Source organism: Lampetra planeri, chromosome 13, assembly GCF_965212315.1.
Source record: "Lampetra planeri chromosome 13, kcLamPlan1.2.h2, whole genome shotgun sequence".
Lineage (NCBI taxonomy): Eukaryota > Metazoa > Chordata > Hyperoartia > Petromyzontiformes > Petromyzontidae > Lampetra > Lampetra planeri.
The window spans coordinates 4462179-4485499 of record NC_136119.1 but is presented as its reverse complement, the minus strand read 5'-3'; the positions used below and the strand labels follow the sequence as shown (position 1 = coordinate 4485499).

Here is a 23321-nt window from a genome sequence, read left to right as displayed (position 1 = left end):
ATTGTTGCTTTGTAAAGCTCATATCATCGGCACCTCAACAGTGTAGTTGGTATTTTAAAATGTGATAAAACACGAGTAATACAGTGGGTGTATTTATTGTATGTTAGATTATTTCCATATTCAAAGATAGTGATAACTTTTTTTCATTTCTGTTTTCACAAGTACATTTCCATTCCTGTAAACGAGTACATTGGTTGGCTAACAGTTGGGAAGTATCTAGCCAAAAATTCTAAAAATACGATATTTGGGAAAAAAACTATTGGATAATTATTTATTCTTTCAAACGGACAGTTTTGAAAGTCCAAATTAAAAATTTTGTCGTGGGTCCTTCCAGTCTATGTGCAGAATTTGAACTTTTGTTTGGTAACATTGTTTTTTTATACATATATTTTACTGAAAGTTGACTTTTGTCATAAAGATTGACTTTGGCTGCTGCCACATAATTATCCTGACTGCACGGCTTTCAGTCTTATTGATTTGTTGAGCGGTTTTGATTGTGCGCGAGGTCCAATGTCATAGCACATCTAGGCACGTGAGGCCATTTCGGATTTCAAAGCCGATTGCACGCGTGGTGATTAATTAGTTGCCGAGACTGCCTTGATTTTACCTGCAAATAATTAATTCATACAACTTATAAAGGGCAGCAACAGCCCTCCAAACCGCAAAGTGGGACAGCATTGGATCTGGGTGGCATCGTCAATGTAAACAGATTCCTGCTGAAATTCCAGTAAGAGATTTTTCACTTTTCAGGATTCCGTTTGCAGGCTCTCCACCTTGATAGCATGCTGCAATAACAATTCGGCTAAGAAAAAAATAACATGTCAAATGTTGCCTGAAATAACAAAGGCTTAGCGTGCATAGAAAGAAACATAGCATTTCTAAAAGAGCATTTGTTAACATACTTTGTTGTTGTAGGTAAACCTTCACGAAACTCAAAATAGTCTTAAGTAATAACGAAGGGCATTAGAAAGGGTAATTACATTTTTAGTGAAATGGAGTTAAATTACGACTGTAATGTCTGCCCAACATTGATAAATGTAGAATGGAGTCAATTAATACAATTTTCTTAGAAAATCAAATGCTGGTGCATATCTAATGTCCCCGGAGATGCACAAATTGTCGACTTTGTCTTTCCTACTCGTGTGTTATTCCAAGGTCAAGGGCAGATATTAAACTGCTGTATGTACTGTATAACGAGTGATGGGGTTTGTCTGAAAGATTGATTTAAGCAGCATTTTCCATATTTTTCTAACGACCACAAAATGGCTATTTGGCTGCCTCAGTGTTTATTGATTCACAGACGTGCGTCAACAAATCAATAATTGTTATAAAAGCATATGCAGCTCGGCCTGTTTCAAATGAGAGCTGATGTTGTTGTGCATTCATTTCATTGTTCTTTTTCATATACTTTTTTACGTAACTACATTTTTTTTAAATGTGTTATTTGAGGAAATTGATTACAATCACATGGTGTCTCTGAAACATTGTTTTTCAGTTTACAGACTTTATTGAATTGCATTTCTTTTGCCAAATCTGCCACGAACAACGGTTTGTTATAATCAAAAGCTGTTTCACTGCTGAGCGCAGAACCCACAAGATAATTTACGTAACACATCAGTTCACATTTGCAGAGGGAAATGAATAATTCTACGTGAAGAGCCAAATTAATTCATTTTAAAAATGTATCTGAAATCCCCACAGTCCAAAAGTATCATTGCATATTCCAAAGAAAAGCATATTTTCTGTATAGCTATAGCAGTACTTACACTGGGAAAGATAGTATATGCTCTGAATGCATTTACATGGAAATTAAGGGAGGGGATTTTTCTAAATTTCAAATGTGAAAATGATTGTTTAATTCTCACTTTCGTTTGTAGACGAGCGACCTCTGCATTAGCATAACCCCTGCCAGTGGGATATTGTTTTCTCTCAGTCTTAAATGTTTCTTTTTTTATGACTTGTAATCGTGTATAGTTTGCGAAGTCTTTTAAACAAGTTTTTATATTCATGTAATTTCTTTATAGTGCAAAGCAAAACACATAATGCAATCATAATTCTTTAAACAATGACACAGACCAGCAGGGACATTGCCTGGCAGGGATGTGGTTATGATGTGACACACTGAAAAGGTGAAGGAGACCGGTGATTCACGAGTCTTCACACATCATTCTCACTGCTGAGACGTACCTTTGCAACTTCATGCAAATTATTCAGCAGGGTTTGAAAGCACAGCTTGTTCGTATGATTTACATATTTCGGTAATGGCCACTTTGGATCGCTTCTCCTGGTCTCGAAGTTGCTTTGTGTCCCTGGTGTTTGAATTCAAATTGAGGTCACTGCAAACCCAGCACAACGCCGCAATGCCTGCCCTTGAACTAAGTTTATTGTGCACGCCAGGGCTCACATTTGTCTATCTGCTTGCCAATAGCTGATGTGAGTTTTGCTGCATTGTCCGTGGTTGGCATGGGCTGTGGTGCGAGGAATTGAATAGGTCCCCCCTCTAATCTCCCCTCCTCTTTGTAGTTCGGCACCTGGCAGCTATTGGCCAGTTGGCCCTGGCGCAGTTGTGCCGCCTGCACACTTGATAACTTTCCGCCACTGCTGTCGGCGGTTGTATATATGAATAATTTGCTGAGAAAATTACCTAGTCTCGTGAATGAGTCTAGGTGATGATAATGACACAATGAGCCTGTTAAACACACACAGGGGTGCAATAATACGGTCACATTGACGCCAATAATGGTCACACGTTTATGGTCACATGCCACAGAATTAGGGCCAAGAGCTGGAGTGAATGATGTGGACTCATGCAGGTGATTGAGGCAACCACCAAGGGTGGTCCCAGTGTACTTGGGGTCCTCAGCGGGAACCCTTGAATGAGGCTCTCATTCACCGCATACTGCTCACGTGTGTGTCTGTGTCGGCATGATGTACGTGGGGGAGCGGTCGTGTAGCGGTTAGCGCGCTGCGCTAAAAAACGGCGACCCGAATTCAATTCCCACTCACGGCCAACGCCAATGAAAATTGTCTGAACCGGTTCTGGGCCTCCCATAGGTCGAATCAACCTCAAATGAGTACCTGGTGCAGTGTGTAAACTCACCACGAGGGAGACAAAGGTCTCTAGATGTGGTGCTGATCACCCACCCCTTCGTGTGCAGTGCCGGCCTTCATAGGTACTCGCTAAAAGCACTTGCCCCAACAGTATGTTAAGGTTATATGGGGGATATTTATATTTGGTGTACATGGCAAAGTGCTTGAGAATGAGACGCGAGAAAAACTGCACCAATGTAATATTTACATGTTCTATATTATATGAATGCATTTATTTTTGAAGGAGAATATATTTAGGAATAAGGTTTTTGCATGGGTGTGAAATATTATTGTTTAAGACTTGTTGAGGCCACGTAACACATATAAATTGCCGTTGCTGCAGTAAAACTCAAAATCTTAAACGTGTAAAAATGCCCTGCTTGTTCGTTGTTCGATGGTTGTTCATCACTTGAATGTCCTCATGTTTTGGTGATGAGGAAGAATTCCCTTAGCTGCCAATCAAATTGTCTCGGTAGCACTTATAGGTGCTACCGAGACGAACGACACGTGGCGTTCCACGTGTCGTTCGGCGTGATTTCCAACATTTTGCGGGCAGCCTCTTGAGGAACTCAGTTCCTGAAAAAGTTGTTTCAGGGATTGAGGACATCATAGAGCGATACAGCAAAACCGTGAGAAACTACACACACTAGCGTTATCTTAGTACCAATTACGCAGAAAACGTCAACATCTACCAGGAGAAATGCCAACACAAATAAGCAAGCAGTGGGAATCTGTTGTCGTGTCACGGCTTCCGAAGTCAGCCGTGTGACACGTGCGCACACATCGTCGAGTAGGGTTGCCACACTCTTAGGTGTTTTTCGGTAAAGTCACGTAGGGAAAAAACAAGTAATACAATAAATAATGAAATAAAATATATTATTATCATTATATAAAAAAAAAATTATTTCTATTATGTTAATTATTTATTATTTCTTTTTTACCTACGTGACTTTACCCAAAAAACCTAAGAGTATGAATCCTTGCAGTCACGAAAGCTTCAAATCTAGCGTTGCCACCTTCGAGATGCAAAAACCGGAACGCGTGATGGGAAGACCATCTCACAACACCAGAAAAGGGAAGAAACGACACGTGAGCATTATTTTTAACGGTGTACTTAACACACAATAGACTTTTGGAAGAACAAAAAACTGGCACTTATAATAACCTGGGAATACCTCCAGATTCCCAGAGACGCACAAAACAAGGATGTTACGGTAAACATGGAAAGGTGGCAATGCCATCAGTGAGGTGGGCAATTGCGGCGCTCGCCCGTGCCCAGAGCAACGTGCGCTCTCCTGAATGATAATAATAATAATAGTTCAATTTGTAACGCGCGCAAATTTGCGGACGTAGTGGCCGCAACTCAGAGGCGCAGAGCCAAGCTCAGAGTCGCTCGAAAGCATGATTGTGGAGGTGAGTTTTTAAGTCTCTCTTGAAGGAGGCGATTGAGGTGATGCTGCGAATGCGCAGAGGGATATCATTCCAGACTGTTGGGGCTGCCACCGAGAAGCGGCGCATAGACATGACCATCCTGGATCTTGGTATCAAGAGGAGGTCGTGAGTTGCGCTGCGCAGGCATCTGCCGTGTGCTGAGCTGCAAGTTGTCAATAATGAAGAAAGGTACGGCGGGCAGGTGGATATGAAGGCATTGTGGCAGAGGCAGGCGGTCTTGTATGTGACTCTACTGGCGATGGGTAGCCAGTTGAGAGCACGGAGACAAGCTAGTGAGTCGAGACGGGGATGATTGTGGGCAATGACGATGCATGCTAGGTTGTTTTGTAGTCTTTGAAGTTTCTTTGCACAACCTCGGTAAGCCGCGCCTGCTGCTGATTTTGCGTGAGTTTTCCTTCATGGTCGTCCTAAAGCAGGCCATTGTGGTGACCACCTCGTGCACCGGGATGGCATTTCGTGGCACAAGAGGCCCAACTCCCCCCCCGTAACCTCACCCCTCCCCTCCCCCATTACCCCAACCACAAACCGGCCTTGCCTCGTGTGTGGGTGGTGCCGTCGCAGATAGTAACCCACGCTCAACCCGGAGGGACTGGAGCTCATTGCATTCTGCACCTAGAGTATTTATATATGTACTCTTAAAACCATATTGTCATCGATGCAAGCCTCGTTTCATTTTCCTTCTGTCTTAATGTAATAATAAAGTGTGACTCAGCCCACCATATACAAATAATACTGATTGTGTCCATGTGGATGAATTTATTTTTTTGTTTACGTAAATGAGATTTTTTTTTACACAAGTAGACCTTATACATGGGAATTGGAAATTTTGACCAATCTCCGTGTATGCCACTGATTTAATAAATGGATGACCTGTGTCCTATACTGGTTTTATATGAGGGGTGTTTCTGGTAATTTGGGTGATGGCATTGACACAGTGCCTTTTTCCATTAACCCTCGTAAAACTAGCATTACTTATGTAACATTTACATTTTTCAAATCTATGCTATCTTGCACTCATTCTCTGTTAATGGATAACGTTCATGGGCATGCTGTGAGAGGAGACTTGTGTTGCCTCCGAAACGTCGTGATTTATAATTTTATTTCTATTATTTTTATGTTTATTATTTATTTTTATCTACGTGACTTTACCGAAAAAACCTAAGAGTATGAATCCTTGCAGTCACGAAAGCTTCAAATCTAGAAATATGCTGTGAGAGCTCTGAAAATATATAGCCTCCTTTTTTTTGCATGATAACTTTACACATCACGAGGCAGACAACCGAGTGCATTGAGAACGGAGGCCCAAGCGCGCCAATGCAAGTGACACCAATTACTTTGGCGAAAACGATTCCCTGTAATCCATGGACCTATTTTCTCGATGCATCTGGTAGCCTTTGGAGCTCCATTTCAAATGATTGGCTCATTTTACACTGATCTATTGCCTCGTGTTTTTAATTATCTTGACTATCTGTGGAAAGGTAGAGACCCACTCACATCCTCATTAGGAGCTTTTGAATGCAGCATTCTGGATTTTGCTATAGTTATCTATGTAGCACTGTAAACATTGTTACTTTTTTACAGATGTGTTCACTTTTAAACATCGTGTTCATAAATATTCGGCTACTTCGTGCATTGTGGATAGATCACTATCAGAACATAACATATCAATTTCCATCAAATAAATGAATATTCTATATTTAATGACCATTTTAAGTAACATACGTGCGTCATTACCTCATCTGTGGATACATTTCACAAATCTACGTGCATGTGTTGGGATAAATAACTCCTGAATGGGTTTAAATTACTAAAACGCAGTCCGTGAATATGCTTCAGCTTGGTGGGTCCTTGATGGCTTTTTATGCAAACTGCCACAGACTACCCAAATTAATTCGGGGATTTTAGCAAGAGATATATATGTAATTTTGTCAAATAGAAATTGCAGCACTGATTAAAACAATCCCTGGTGTAAGCTCTCATTTAGTATCTAAGCAGCCTCTGTATTTATCATATTCAATTCAAGTACATGTTTTATTAATTACAGCTAATTTACACAGACAATTTGTAACTGATTATTGTAGTGTATTTCATTACTGCCATTTATAAAGCCACACTAAAATTATACCCTCGGGGGGGATAGTATTTTTAGGAAATAAAATGATTAAATATTCGCTGAATTTACATGTTTAGATCATCATAAATCCATAGGGATTAGAGCTGATATAACACGTAAAGTATAGAAAGCAAACGCTTTGTTTGATTGGACAACCGTGAATGTATGCTAAATAAATTTTATGATGTGAATAACAAACTTGAACAAGTGGGTCGAAACCAATGCCAATTTAACCGGACCTTCAAATCAGCACTAGAATTTAATATATATGTTGATACTGGTAGGAACCTCCTGGTTACACCAGCCCACAGGGGATTATTGTGTCCGTCCATCGTACATCCAAAAATTGGAGGGGTGGGGCTGGGTAGAGCGGGGATGGTGGGGAGGGGCTGGGTGGGGAGGGTGGGGAGGGGCTGGGTGGGGAGGGGCTGGGTGGGGAGGGTGGGGAGGGGCTGAGTGGGGAGGGTGGGGCTGGGTGGGAGGGGTGGGGCTGGGTGGGGAGGGGCTGGCCACCCCGTGATACTCTTATAAAACTCAACGTTTAACCTACTCACGCCGGCTTGTGCCCGCCCTCACAGTCGGGCATATTTGCGGAATACACCACGCCGCCGTTGACCCTGGCCATTGACCGAGCAACCCAACGTTCCTACCAGCTCCCTCCGCAGGAATGTGTTAAAGCATGAATCAGCGACTGGTAATGTTACACACGGTAAGGCATGATGGGGTCAGGGTACAACATGCAGTTCTGGAGACGCAGAAACTAATGGCTTAGGGTTGGTACTGACGGTTCTTAAGTGGGTATTTGTAGCGAATGTAGAAGGCCTCGAAAGCAACTCAAAGGTGTAGTAGTCGTCGTATCCGTCATTTAAAGAGAAAATAATAAGATAGGCCCACTTAGACCCGTGATAACATGTCTCTTTTGTAATGGTGACATGGATTACATAAAGTTACTTTAGTATGCTTCAGACATATACCATATTTAACAGTAATTCCATACTAATTCTAAAGTCGATGTGGGCTTCAGTACATAAGTTGGATTGGGGAAATAAAAACTGAACACATCCATCCTTAGCACCGCCTCAAGAGAGAAAGATAGATAGCAGGCTGACATTTTGGGCAATTATCCTTGTTCAGAGCAAGCACAGAGGGTCGAGAGATTGACTCAGAGTTAAAGATCACACCTTACACTGTGGAAAACTGAGATAACTGGGACATTTTAAAGTTGACATCACGTTTCATTATGGCTTGAACAATTTTTGATCATCATGAGCGTTAACATCAAATCTTTGGCAAATCTTCATTTGATGTTACTTGGGTCAGAAAGAAATACAATTCGCATGTAAACACATTCACAACAACTCAATGCTCACCACATTGGCAGACCTTAAGTAACAAACATACACAAAGTAACATTACGTCGCAACAAAAAAACCCTCACCCCCCCCCCCCGTAGGCGAGTATTGGTCGCCCAGAACAGACTTTGGACGTCTAACGACCCAATGCCCGATTTCACAAACGCAACGGCGACAGCGCCACAGCGATGATGCACCACTCCGCTACTATTGCCGCAATTATCTGGCTCAACCACCTCAATGTAAGACGATTGTGTTGTTGCTGCACACCAATTAGCAGCCCTGTGAAGAATACACATAGTTAGCAATCTTTTTATAGGAAGTCTAAAATATACTCCGTATAAACTGGTGTAAAGTGAAAGTTACGTTTGTCAAATGTAAACTGATGAATGGCATCGTGGAAAAGCCAATAATGTAATTGAGCGTCCGTGATAAGGTGCACTGTTAGGTTAAAATAACCATTTCCTGGGTGATGTCATATTTGCTGCAAATCATTAGCATTGGACTGGGTGTAAGCCAGCCTGTTTTTCTGCAATTACATATGATTTCACAGTTTAACCGAAACACGTCCTTTTCCTGTAATGGCTTGGGAATTCATTAAATGGGTTTTTTTCGCTGACTATTTACTGTCCAATTTTACAAGAAAGCAAATTACCTCTTATATACTGATGCATTTCAAGGAGGAATATAAAACACAGAAAGGAGCAGTGTTTATCTGATATTCAATAGTTCATCAGTTGGTATTTTATGTAAACCAGGACATCTATGTTTAGCCCTGTTTGGTGAATGGTATCCAATTTGAATGGTATACAATGCAAGGTGACAGGCTGCTCTTTTCTGTGCTTCATTTCCACCAGAGATCAGAGTGACACTAAGTATAGATGTCATTGGGACAATGGTCACTACTGGTTTATACATACCACCAACAAGGACTGACATCGGATGATAACCAATGTGTCACCTAGACATCTACCACCTCAACAGTCTCTCCGACATAATGGAGGCTGCAAGAAGCGGATTACTTGAAGCACATATCAACCTATTTTGTTCATGTACAGATCTATGATGTATCATATAGCATGATTTTAATGGTCTGATTGGTATATTGGTTCAGAATCAGATTCTTTATTTATATTGGAGGAATCCGATGAGCTATAAAGCTCATTTCCCCAGATGTCCAGTAGGGGCGGGTCAGAAAGTTACAACAACAAACAATACGAAAGCACGATAGCAGTGAAAAGTAGCCAAAATATGGTTTCTTTAAAGTCTATGCAATAACAAAAATAGTAATTATAAATAATCTAAATAAGCTTAGTGGAGAGATGACATAATGGTTAGCAAACTGCACAATTAAAACTAAAACCTATTTCTTTTTTTTACCAGAAGCGACCTGGCCACAAATGATAGCTCAACGAAGTGGCTTATCACGTGGACATTTAAAGCAAACAAATCATCTAACTAATATTGTGAATGGCACCGTAGCTGTAATTTCAGTCTCTCTAGAGACTTAGCTCTAGAGGGTTTTTGGCGTACTCTTTTCAAGCTGGCCAGTTGTCTTTAGCCCACCACACACATGGTCTGCTGATCGACGAACTGGTCTATCCATTTATACTGCTGAGTAGATAGAGGCGAGTGGATGTAAGAAATGTTCACAATTGCTTCAACTTGCGCGGCATTAGATCTCACCGTGACCTCTAGACTGCAAGTACAGTGTGGTGACCATCACATAACTGCAGTAATCTCTGCCCTCCCTTATTGTTCACCAAGTCATAAATCCTCCTGGGTTCGTGCACCGAGTACTGACTGCATAAGGCACTTAGCCGCTGCTACGGACAATAAAGACAACTGGTGCTAACGTCTTGCAATAATGCCTGCATTTCAATAGACATGCTTATGAAGGACTTCATAGGGACATGATGAAAAAAAGTGATTGTGTGGGATTCAATGGATGAAATTAACTTCCAAATAAAAGCTGCAGATTTTTTTAAATCATGCACTGTTTATAAATAAGTTGCATACCACAAATGTGAAATCAAAAAAGCCTTTTTTATTTTAATTAACCATCAAATTACCAAAATATATTAAATGCAATTATTATGCAAATGTTAAGTACATCATCATACATTACCATTAAAGCCACTTATTGTGTACACCCTATGGTAATTGATAATGTTTTACATGATTGGAATACATTGCTTAAACAGTGATATTTATGGTAGACTCCGACTTAATTTTTTACGTATCGAGCCACTGTTTCCCTAATTATAGATGCACATTAGAAAAAAAGTCACCAGCCCATATATATTACATTTACCGCGTAATGTCATTCATCATTCGGCTGCATGGCACGCTGCATCAACATACAACCTATATAATGAGGATCAGTCACTTTCAGCAGCAGCTATATCTGTTCTAATTGCGGTCTTATCCGTTCACTCTGCTTTATACTGTCATCTTGAAGTATTGTATAGCAGTTACATTAGTCTCGGCTTTCATCTATGAAAAATAATCTCCCCGATGCATGCTGTGCCACGTGAAAAGTGGGAATATTTTGGCCATGCATATTGCATTGCTACCTTGGTATTAAGTCAATTTGTTTAGTAAATAAATCCGCTGCCACATTCGTGCGCTAAGGTTATTTTGCCTACTGTGCAGTGTACATTAAAAATAATTCAACCCATTTTTTTTCTTTTCGTTTCGGTTACATTTATGAGTGCTTGCTGACATTCTGCACACACACCACCAAGTTTTTCGTCCATTATTGAAATGCCTTGAAGCTGTTTTGAACTCATGAGACTGAGCTGCTAAGATATTGGGAAAGTGCATGAGCAATATACGTTGCTTTCTTAAATTTACAGGCGATGTGGAGTTGGTGGGAATGCATTTTTTTTGCATGAATAATATAAAAGTCAAATATTTGCATGTAAAACTGGGCCACGTATAAAAACAAAGTATTCTGCCGCTGCATTATAAATGGATGGAATTGCATTTTTCCCATTACACACGGTGCGCATTAGATTCACACCAATATGACATTGAGATAAAGCCTCCATAATTTAGCTAAGGAAGTTGTTATGCGTTTCATGTAAATTGACAAGATGCATTTTTATTCCCCCAAGGCTGCAATAACATGCCGCATTTGAGTGGATGCATGTTATTTGTATGCATAAAGGGTATGCAGAGAGGGTGTGTAAATCTTGCTGCCGGGAAGACAGACTGGGAAACTGCAGAATGTTAATATATAAAGGGCACTGACTCTCAACTCTCCAAGGAGACCTATACCTCTCTTTTCAAACTGCATGGACTAAAGCAATATAACCTTTCCCCAGCCGCCTTTAATTTTCCATTTCTTCTTTTTTTTAATGTCAGGCACAACAACTATTTCAGATGATTTTCGTAACTTTTTTTTGTAGCGTGCATCCTGTTAAATAATCCGAAACAGATAACACAACCGGAATATAAAAATGATATGGCTGACAGCTGAATAAATACCACTGCGGTATTTTATGGCAATTGAAATCTGTGTTTTATTAATATGTGAATGAGAGTGAGATTCATATTTATAATAAATATGCAAATTGGCACAAAAATGGCAACATAATTATTGCAACTGCGAATAGAGATATAATGTGTATTCAATGCAATAATGATGAATATATTTTACCTTACAAGAGACAAATGTGAATTTAAATTAAATAAATTGTTGGCAATGTTGGTCATAATTCAAATGTAAGGGGATTTTTTTTTCTCTTCCAAAAAGCATTCTAATGGAAAATGTCACCTGCAGATTGTGACATGAATTTGAAATGGGGAGGATGCCTTGGCTGTACAGATGCACATGAAATGATCTGTATCTTGTGGATCTGCGGTAGAGCACTTTGAACTAATATATGCTGAACAATTGTCCGTTTCGAGCCATGGGAAAAATTTATGAGCTGCTTCTGTTGCCAGGAGGCAAATCTTTAGCCTCTACTGATTGGTCTAAAATGCGCCCTGCGCTGTGTAACTGGCCTGACATTGGAGAATGTAACAGCAAACAGACCCATCGATAGATGGTTTTTAATATGAAAGAGAAACACATATTTTTGAATTTGCACTTCATAACCTTGTACCATTATGTTTTCAACTCTGCATTTAAATGGATTATTCTGCAATCGACTGCCATGAGGTTTACCGTTGATGAGGTTAATTCTGCATTTTAATTACAATATTAATTGTGGCACGAGAGCTTGTTTTGTTGGTTTCAAGATTTCCCTTGAAAAATTAACTTCTGGTCTCAATGGGCTTTTCTAAAATAAATGTATGAAAATTGATTGCGCTGTATTACAAATCCATTCTACATGCTTAATCTGATCATTAGAATTTACAGCCCTTTGGCAATCCACTGCTAGATGAATGCCTCGCCACGCAGTGTGACCGTCGTGGACATTGTTTAACCGTACTTCACCGCGCCGATCAGTGCGTGTTTCTGAAGGGCAGGCCAGCACTGGTCAGATTCACTCGCCCATTATGCTAGCCTTGGCTGGGAATATAACTCAGGTGGCCACCAGGTTGGAGCGCTGCATTGGCGAGATGTTGATTCCCTCACCTGGTATGGAGGAGGTCGTGGGTTCGATCCTGATGTCTGCATATTTGTAGTTTGCATGTTTTCCCTGTGGTCGTGTATATTTTTCTCTGGGTCCTCCGGTTTTTCCCCTCCACATTTAGGAACATGCGTTTAGAGTATTTGTCTACTATACATTATCACATTATAAGCCGCTTCGTTGTGCTATCATTTGTGGCCAGGTCGCTTCTGAAAAATGAGCTATATAGCTCAGTGGGCCTTACCTGGTGAAAAAAGAAAATAGGTTTTAGTTTAAATCGTGCAGTTTGCTAACCATTATGTCATCTCTCCACTATGCTTATTTTGATTATTTATAATTACTATTTTTGTTATTGTACAGACTTTAAAGAAACCATATTTTGGCTTCACAAGATAATTGGATATACTTTAGTATTAGTTAAAATGCATTATATTTGATACTTTTCTAAATATACAAACAATAAAGTACATTATAAAGAATGTTATCATTTGTAATTGTTTTATTATTATTTATTTTAACATCTTTTTCAGTTAAACTGTTTCAAACCCAAAATATTAAAATTACATATTTGTATTTAATTCAACATATGTAATATGTCACGTTCAAAATAGTAAACAAAATGTCACCTTCATTAATCCACTCCTGGATGAAGCTTTCAAACGGCCATGTCAGTCGTGGGGGGCGGGGGGGGGGGTTGCTTGAACATACTTCTCCACACCCATCGGTGTGGCTCGGTGAAGAGTTCGCCATAACCGGTTAAAGTTGCCACTCACTGCCACCAGGTGTGTCGCACAGATCGTAAACCGCTGCGCCACTGCTCCACCACCCTAATTTAAAATGCAAAAGCCACTTCAAAACAGAGCATCCCAATTAATATTTTTTCATTGTAGCATCTTAACGTGAAGATTTAACACGCGAGTGTAAATTTAGTGCACATTAAAATAGTTAAAACGGGGGGAAAGATAATGCCGATTAAATTAACTGTCACACGTTAAATAATGGATAATTATGCTCTGGGGTTCTTTCAGTGTATAAAACAATGCTTTCATTTTGGAATGTGACAAGTAATACGGAGACAAGTACAAATTTAGCATTGAACAGACTGGAAAAAGTGGCTCATTATTATGATGAAATACAAGGTCACACCCTCACTCCGCAGTCAGAAAGCATCGACAGGAAATTTGTGGCAGTGATGTCACAAGACAAGCACTTACATTTGGTAAAAAAAATGGGATGCATTTACAAATGTGTCTATATATATGTGTGTGTATACGCGTGGGGCACCCTCATAATATATTTGTGATGCTGCATTCATATGCGGTGAGCGGTAGAGTAGCGGTTCATCTGCTGCACTATGAACCTTGTGACCCGCGTTCAATTCCCGCTCATGGCCAACACCAGTGACAATTATCTGAACCGATCCTGGACCTCCCCTAGGCCGACTTGGCTTCAAATGAGTACCTAGTGTCTTTTTGGTTGCAATTGCTTCATTTTCACAAGACTCAAATGTGCGTGTAAAGATGTACGTGTCATGGGAACAAGAAGTGAGAATGATGTAAGTTGCCGGTACTTCGAGGCCCAGAGAGAGCCTCTTCAGGTGTCATTTCATGCTAAGGAGGGTGATTGTCCTGAGGGCAACTTCAGCTTCGAATTGGTACTATGTCAGTGATTTCAATGGAATTATGTTTCGTGGTATCACCTATCTATATGCCTGGGTAGTGTTGCCTCTGACTGCATTGCATTCAGAAGCCTAGGAGGGAAGTGTATCATGGCAATGACCTTCACTGGCACAGTGCCCAATGTCTATTCATGCTGCTCTGCTGTGAATATTTTCATCTCGGTAACATGTGGCGTTGGCCACACGGCTATTTGCTTTGTACCCGAGGGTACAGTCTAATCCAGTGTTCCATAGGCTTGTATATATATGAAATGTATTAAGTAGCTCAACCAATGTAAATATTTTGTGGCTTCACATATATAATTATATATCATCACATATATAATCACAGCGCTTGAAACAGCAGTTTGCGGGTCGTGGAAGTTGAGACTCAAATACAGCCTGCCTGGGGCAACCGATCCTCTTACAGTTCACCAATAATGCTTTTCATTCTATTTGGCACAAGTTTACGTATGCATTGTCTACGACCAAATCACCCGGAATGTGCCCGATCTCATTATATCTCAGAAGCTGTGCAGGCTCGAGCCTGGACAATGATGCCGATGGGTGACTTCTATGCACAGCCGGAGGTTGCTGCAGGCTCTGGAACTGTGGTTGGCAGCAGAAGGCAACAGCAGCAAAATCCATTGTTGCACTCTACCTCTGTGTTCCCTTGCCTTCACCAACCCGCATTGACCAGCGTGATGAAGTATGGCCAAATTACGCCCAGCAGTGGATTGACAAAGGGCTATGCATTTAATTTGACATCATTGTCACCACCATCATCATTTAAAATGCGATAGTTTGATTTTTAGAAGAGGAATCAAACAAGACCGGTCTTCACGTCTGAAACACCCGTCTAAATCTGTGTCGTTGCAAAACAATGAGCTGGAAATGGATGTTAGTATGGTGTTGTCAGGCCGTAATTCCGATGCTGCCTGGATGATTGTGATTACAGGCTACTTGCACAGTAACAAGAGAGCTGTTCAGGTGCTACACTGCCTGAGAAATGAGCCTGCCACCACCACTGACCTTCAGTCAGCCACGAGGAACCCCAATAGACATACCCCATCCCCTGGTAAGATACTTCTTTTTTTTATTCTTGAACCAGTGGTAGGGACACACATCAAATCTTGATGCGAAATGTACGACAAACCATTGAACTATAAGGAAACGAATGCTCTGGCATCCACAGTCTATTACAAGCTATAAATAATTTTCACTGAAGGAAGATACCACTCTCTTGAGAGAAAAATATGTTTAAAAAAATTCGTGGTGCGAAAAACAAGGTTGCGTAGTGAGAGCTGTAGTCTGGCATCTGCAATATGGAATGTAAGAACATTGCCAAAAGGAAATCAATTATTTTCTATAAGGCAATTTCTTCTATATAGATCGAGTGGAGTGATGGGGCAGGGGTTATTGCACTGCACAATGAACCGGGCCACCTGTGTTCGAATCCCAGTGACAGCTAACATTACTGACAAGTGATATCTTGCCCCCTATCCCCTGCACCAAGGCGAATTAATCTACATTGAAACACATATAAGCAAAACCACATTCTGTGTCTCCACGTTTGAAGAAAGATGTTTTTAATCCATCGGCCCATTGGCTTAGTAATTGTCCACAGATTGATATTCTACATAGATTGGGTGGAGTGGTTGCAGAGTGGTAAGTGACTGCATAATGAATCCCAGCAACTTGAGTTTGATTTCCAGTCATTGCTATCATTGGGGGTTAGTGATATCTACACTGATTCTACTCCCCCCTCATCTTTGCCCAATGCGTACTGACCAGCATGATGTGGTCAAATAACCTTGAAAACCAAGTCTCATGGAGGCCTTCATATAGCAGTATTCTAACAAATGGTCGTCATTTATTATTTTTTGTTATTAAGTTGGTGTCCTGGAGATTGTGTTTGGTGACATTAAAAAAGTCATCACAGTATCGTTACTGTTTATGGAAGAAACGTGGATTCAGGATAAATCAAAATTTATTTCCATACTTGTGTTGCTAATGTACAGTTTTTTAAAATATATGTAGCAATAATGGGTCATGTTGCACTGTAATCATCACCAACATATTTGCTTTGTGCAAATTATATATTAAGTATCTACACAACCTAACTCTGCTGATGAGTCCCACAAGATCGAAACCAGCACAAAGTTTGCTTGCTGTAACAACCGCTGCTTGATAATATAGGTCTGGAAAACCAATAAAGCTGAGAGACTAAAACATATTTTTTTTTATGTGAAGGGAATATTTCGGGCTATGCTTATTACTAAGCATTTATGAATTATTTTCTGCTTAAAAGTTTCAATTAAAATCGCTGCCACCTTTAAAGTGTCCCTGTGAAGTAGTAGTCTTCACGTACAAACCAATTATATTTTTACAATTTTCGGAATATGTTATGGACTGCTGTAAATCAGACTACAGTGTGGTTAAAGTTTTACTTTACTGACTGAAATATAAATAAATTAGAATTGTATTAGTTACTGTAAGCATCCAACCATGCAGTAATGTTATTATATTCCAGATTGATCTGACTCTTTAGGGGTATTCATGTGGTTCCAGAGGTCACAGTGATGCGTGAAATTAATTTGTCGCAACATATTTTATCCTTTTTTTGTTTATTGTTACGACTAGTTATAGAGTAAAAAAATATCATTTTTACACATTTAACATTTTGATAGAAGATTTCACGAAAAATTGGTTAAAAGTGTTGTGAGGAGACATTTAATTTATTTTAATTTTTTAGCTACGTGACTTCACCGAAAAAATCAAAGAGCATGAATCCTTGCAGTCACGACAACTTCAAATCCAGAATACAGATATACAGTAACTGCACATACGAACACTTACGTAAGACTTTTATTCCTATTGTCTAAGGCGTTCGTGACAACAATCTCACTCGAAGATGGAACGTTCATTTGTGGATGATTTGTCACAAGACGCAAGAGTGAGGTGTGTGTGAGCTCGCTGCTTTAAAAGTGTCATTTGCTTGTGTGCACTCCGCCACGGCGTGATGTTGCATAAACGTGCCTTTTCAGAGCAACCTGGCATAAAAAAAAGAATATAGAAGCATCGAACCTCCACGTTTAAATTTCATTGTGTAGTATTATGACGTACCGCCACGGCATCGTGGTTAGCACACAAGATTGCTGGCTCGATTTAAGTCGTTGGGCAAGTTTCTTAAACCCCCTGCAGCATGTAACGCCAAACGATATAAAAGGGTACGCCACAGATCGAGGGTGGTGGGGCATTTCTCCAAAGACGTATGGCCAACGTGAAATAATGGGCCACATGTCGTATATAGTGGGGCTGTGTTGAGCTCCCTCTAGCGGAGGTCCTCCTGCCAACAGAAGCACGAGCAAAGCAACTGCAGGGCCATGCCTTTGCCTTGATAGTGATTGTAGCATGGCAATTCATGGAATTATTTACCCATAACTGTATCTCAAATACATAGATCACAGCATAGTCATCATGTGGAAACGTATACAGTATTACCTATCGAGGATGTGAAAAATGCAAAACGTTTCTACTTACTATTTAACAAAAAAAATGCTAACTTACAAGCATTTATATATTCTTGGTTCTTTTGGTAAAGTCACGTAGAAGGGAAATAATAATTGTATTAATAATTTTATTCTTTTATTATTTCCTTTCTACGTGACTTTACCGAAAGAACCAAGAATATGAAACCCTGCAGTCACGAAAGCTTGAAATCAAAAGCATTTATATATTTATATATGGAAGTGATAAAAATGCAGCCCGGCAATTCCTCGCTCACGACATTGTTGGATGAAGGTCCTCCACTAAAGACAGCTCTGGAGTGCTCCTTTGAGAGGGCATTTTGGCCCACTCTTCCATGCTGGCCACACTTTACCCCACCACACGGGACATGCTAATTGACTAACATCTATGACTGCTGTATGAATGCGGAAAAGTGGCTGTGGTAAAGCAAACCGTCTCATAATCGCATGGTTGTGAGCTCAAATTCTGGTTGTGGGTTGACTCAATCCATCATCTGTCCACGGTCAATAAAACGAATACCACTTTGTGGGGAAGTTAAGAATCGTCATCCTATGGATAGACTCGTCTCCACCACCGGATTGTGGAATTTCCACCACTGACTCAGAGCTGTAAACAGGAGACAAACACATCCTCAATGGCCATTTTAGCAAGATATCACTTTGACTTTTGACTCGGATAAATACATGACTTTGAAGAAGGACCGAGCAGTAATTTTGGGTTTTTCGTTCGGCGAGCCATAATCATACATTTGTGATCTCCCATTGTGAAGGCCCTTTCATGATCTGACAGTACTAATTAGCATGATCTCTATTTTATAATTTGGCAACAATGTTCCATAGCCTGCACCAGTCAACAATCCAGCATGGCCGTCCTTGAGGAATATCATTCCAGACTTGTCAACACAAAAGGCATTCGATGTCATTCATTAAAATAAATTATTTATTAAAATGACACTTTTCATTTAGTGCATTTAAAACATGCTCGTACAGCCTCCGGAGAGATCTTAGTCTTGCTGTTGCAGACATTTGAAATAATTTTAGCGATTTGGATAAGGCCACTTCGAGAGACGGGCCGCTGCTAATATTTAAAGCAGACAATTCTTTTGAACATCTCAGGAAATCTATTCTTTCTAATAAATATTTTTTCTAATGTTATCATGTAACCATAGTAACCAACTCACTACCAGGAAATTAAAGTGCAGGATTCTTTTTTATCAAGCAGAATTATGTAGCCTTTCATGCATTTCAAGATAATAATTTATTTACGCTGATGTGTCTCTATAGCAGCCCAGTGCAAATGTCAGCATTGAGCATAACATTCAGAAACCAATGAATTTTAAATGTTAATGCCTGTGATAATAGCCTCAAATGTACCAATTTCCTGTAGAAGTAAAATTTCTAATTTTCATAACAGTAATTAGTAATGCAATTATTTAAATGATCCGCAATGTATTTCATTTAATAGTTTAGTGCAATTGCTCTGTTTTTGTGCAACTGAATATTGAGTCTAGAGTTAGTGTTTATTTATGGAATCTTTCTTTACATCTCATTGCCCTTATTTATAGATTTTGGTGGTGCAGAGTTTACTGCACTCATTTACGAACTCGGCAACCTGAGTTAAATTCCTGATAAATGCGAATTTCGGTGGCGAGTGATATCAGAACAGGTTATACCCCCACGCCCTTCCCGCCCACCCCCTCTTCGCCAACCCATGCTGACGTTCATGAAGCATGGTCAAACAACCCCAGTCCGTCAACGTAACATTTTGTGGCCTTCATCGAGCAGTGGATTCGGAAAGGGCCGCAAATAAATACCTATGATTATTGTTATTTATGGCTTAGTGGCTCAAGGCTTCTTCTGCTGTTAATGATTATCTGCTTCATATTTTTTTTTACAATATTATAAATTTTCACTTTGAATGCGGCAGAGTGCATTGGCCTGCTGTATAACATACACTCACAGCACATTCTTAAAGGTCATTTATTGCGACTGTAAAAACCCATTGACAATTGAGCTTTTTTTTACTCATACACGCTCTCCAGCATCCTCCACGTGCCTTTAAACTTGTCAGTGCATAATCTCAGTTTACATTGTCTGCGATTGAATGGCTTCACATTTTACCTTATAATCTAATCGTGCGTTGAGGAGTGAGGTCATGGCTTATTGTTCAGCGTGCAGCTATGCAGCTGTAAAGCATAGGTGTGCAGTTATGCTGCATTGCATCTGTCATTTCTGGCTTGATTATATAAAATTCCGCAACTTGATTGACGGAAATCATGTCATGCCCTGGGTGAAAAAGCATCTGTCTGTCCGAATGTGTCCTTGAACTAAAGAATAGTATTACAGAGACGTGTACAATGAATATGCCAAGTACAACCAAATGGAAATGTTGTCAACCATTGCAAAGGGACACTGATTCATTGTTGCGAGTCTGTTTGGCAAGCTGCAAGCAAAAGCAAATGAATAGGACGTTTTGTTTGGGGATGTGTGTGTATCTTTGTTAATCTGTGTGAATATAGCCTTTGAAAGGTAGTGAAGATGTAACAGTGTGTTCAAATAGCCAAATACTGTATGTATGCTGCCACATTTCAAACTACGCATATATAATGTATGTTTTGGTGCTGCGTTTGATGTTTGTTTTTTACGTAAAAAGTAAAGGTGGAGTCCTGCAATTGCTTGCTCATACCACTCCAGGCTGAAGGCCCTGCACGAAGAGAAAGCTCTAAAGTGGCCACTGTAGTGTGTTTTGGCTTTCTCTTCCACTGGGGCCAGATGTTATGGAAGAGGTGGGGGGGGACTCATCACACTATACCCCACCACATTGATCTGCCGATTTACTATCTTGTTTTTATATACAGCACGTGCAAAAAACGTGACAATTTTATCACGAGTGTGGCTTTAACTTAGAATGATAACGAACACTTTTGATATTTAGCTGCAGTGATGTCATAGATTGACTGAGTATGTTTTGTATTTAATTTGCTTTTGATGTGCGTCTCATTTTGTTGCCCGTCGTTGCATCATAAAAATCGACAAATTGACAATGCATTAGTGGAATTTTTTTAATTCGTAAATAGCGATCTTGCTGTGTTTGAAGCTCGATGAATAATGCATTTTCCTGTCGTTGAAGGAATATGGAAATGGATAATCAATATCTCTTGTAAAATGCCAAAGTTCACAATTCAACTTTCAATTATCAACGTTGATGAACCATTTACAATGAAACGTAGCAAACTGACTTAAAAATGCATCCGAAATGCATAGCGTCAGATTTTCCTAACGATTAAAACGTTCTGCTTCAAAATCACAATGACTCCTCGTTCAAAATAAATTCGCAACGCATATCAATTGCTCGCGTTATATTTGCGCCCTACATTTGCCCATACTGTTTTTGTTTTGCTCTCCTATCAATCTACTCACAGAGGTGGGCCACCCTTCGCACGCATGCAAAGCGTTGTGTTGCGCGCGGCGGTGCGCACGATGGTTCGTCGCGGCAGGGATGCGGCGTGCAGTCGAGCCGTGTTCATTCCGTGGGAATGCGCCCATCACTTAAGATGCCAGGACTCGCACGGAATCGATCTATTTGCCAGATCGAGCTCTCTGCGCGGCTGGTGGCCGGCCTGAATTCGGCCCAGCCGAGCCCGCCGGGTGGCTGTCCGCGCGGCCGACAAGCAAGAATCAAGTTGACTAATAACCACCCAGAGCTCTCGGGCTTATTTCCCCGGTGACCTTCCGATAAGCTGCCTTGATTGACACGCAGTTCACACTCTTTCTCCTCGCCAACTGCGTTGACTGCCGAGGCTTCCAGCCCCGCTCGCCTCGCAGAACAAGGGGGGGGGAGGCGGGGAGAAGGCGACCGTGCGCTCTCATCAGACTGTTTGTTTCGTTTCACTCGATTCAATGAGAATGCAATTATTTCGAGAAAGTAAGGGGGGTGAGTGAACAGAAAAAAAAAATCGCATTTGGTTTCTACACATTTGTGTGTGCGCGTGTGCTTTTTAAAAATCTGTTGCCCTCTTTTATTCATGAGAAACAAAACAATTGTAAAAGTCCAAATGTGTGTTTGGAGTGAGAGATAAACGCTTGGAGGGTGAAAATAAATGACTCGCAAATCAATAGAAATTTGTCAAGTAAAATTTCTCCGCGCATCACTCATTATTTATCGATGCAAATGAATGCCAAACGGCGACGATGTTAATTGCCGTCATAAGCTCACGCTTTAACTCTATTTTTTAAAATGTATATATGTAGCATACGACGCATTTTCTGACGATAATTGAGCAGCTTTCCTTTGGGGCCCGGGGGGGAGGGGAGTAGAAAGGGGTTGGGGGGGGAGGTTGTCTGGCCTGGTCTTGGAGAGAATTAAAAAAAAAACATCGAATCGCTTTGACCGCCAAAATGGGCAGAATTTAGAGTGCACGTCTTCCTGCGTGCGGAGAGCACAGTGCGTTAGTGAAGCAGAACAGAATGTAGTATAATGAATGTGCAGTGAACAACAAACCCATCTGCACCAGTTCCCCAGTCCGTCAGATCCACAGAGCTCCCGGGGGTACGTCCTTAAGATGCCTGTCGTGTCCAACCGCGGTGTGCATCTGGCTTCTACCAAGAGCTTATCATTTCCCTGGTTGGGGTGTTGCAGCTCTGGGACCATATTTATATATTGTCATGGTCTTTTAGTGTCACATTTTTTGAGATTTATTTCTTCATGAGGTCACGTTGCACGTTTGTAGGGTTTTTGCGAGCTATTGTGGAGGTGGTCTACCATAGTTGTTTGGGCAGAAATGTAATAAAGGGAAAATATAATAAAATGCATACGTATATGGGTATTTTCCCCGTGAAATGAACACTTGGCCGTGTTTATTTGTATCCACGTTGTATTTTGAGGCTGTGCTTGCCTCAGGCCAATTTTTGTGTTCACTTCCTCACACGTATAATGTAAAAGTGGTTGTCTATTTATGAGGCAAAGAACGATGAAAACATATACCATTTAGGGATAAAAATATATATATTTTTAGATCTGTATACATTTTAAGTTGTTTTCTGACACATTTGCTAAAGGATTAGAATTACATTTGTTGATGCAATATAATTTTTCAAAAATATAAAAAAAATCTATTCAATATTGTGAATATTCTGAATATTAAAAAAAACAGTTTCTATGTAAATTATTTGGGGCACATGCAACTCAAAGTGCCTTGGATTGAAATTAGTTTAAATTGAAATCATATTTAACACAAAAAGGCAAGTGACGTAAATAAGCCAATTAACTTCTCAAATCTCTATCTTGTCTGCATCTCCCTTTACTCATCTCACGACCACTCTATTGTGGTCTACATTGCTCTCATCGCACTACATGTATATCGCTTCTCTATATCTCGCGTCATCTCACTAGGATCTTGTAGATTTAAAAGAGGGGCCACCAACTATGATTTCTGAATCGGGCCCTCAATGTGCCAGCACCACCGCTGAGTGTAACCATAAAACATATTCTAGATTTGAAGCTTTCGTGACTGCAAGGATTCATACTCTTAGTTCTTTCGGTAA

The 23321-nt window shown here is 40.3% G+C and overlaps 1 long non-coding RNA gene across 1 annotated transcript; it reads left to right on the top strand.

Annotated features, from left to right (window-relative positions):
* The first annotated feature begins 672 nt into the window (after positions 1-672).
* Positions 673-21885, top strand: LOC144721943 (uncharacterized). Its single transcript, XR_013586001.1, has 4 exons — positions 673-727; positions 15206-15325; positions 17134-17208; positions 21200-21885. It is a non-coding gene; the product is annotated as an uncharacterized LOC144721943 (long non-coding RNA).
* The last annotated feature ends 1436 nt before the right edge of the window (positions 21886-23321 follow it).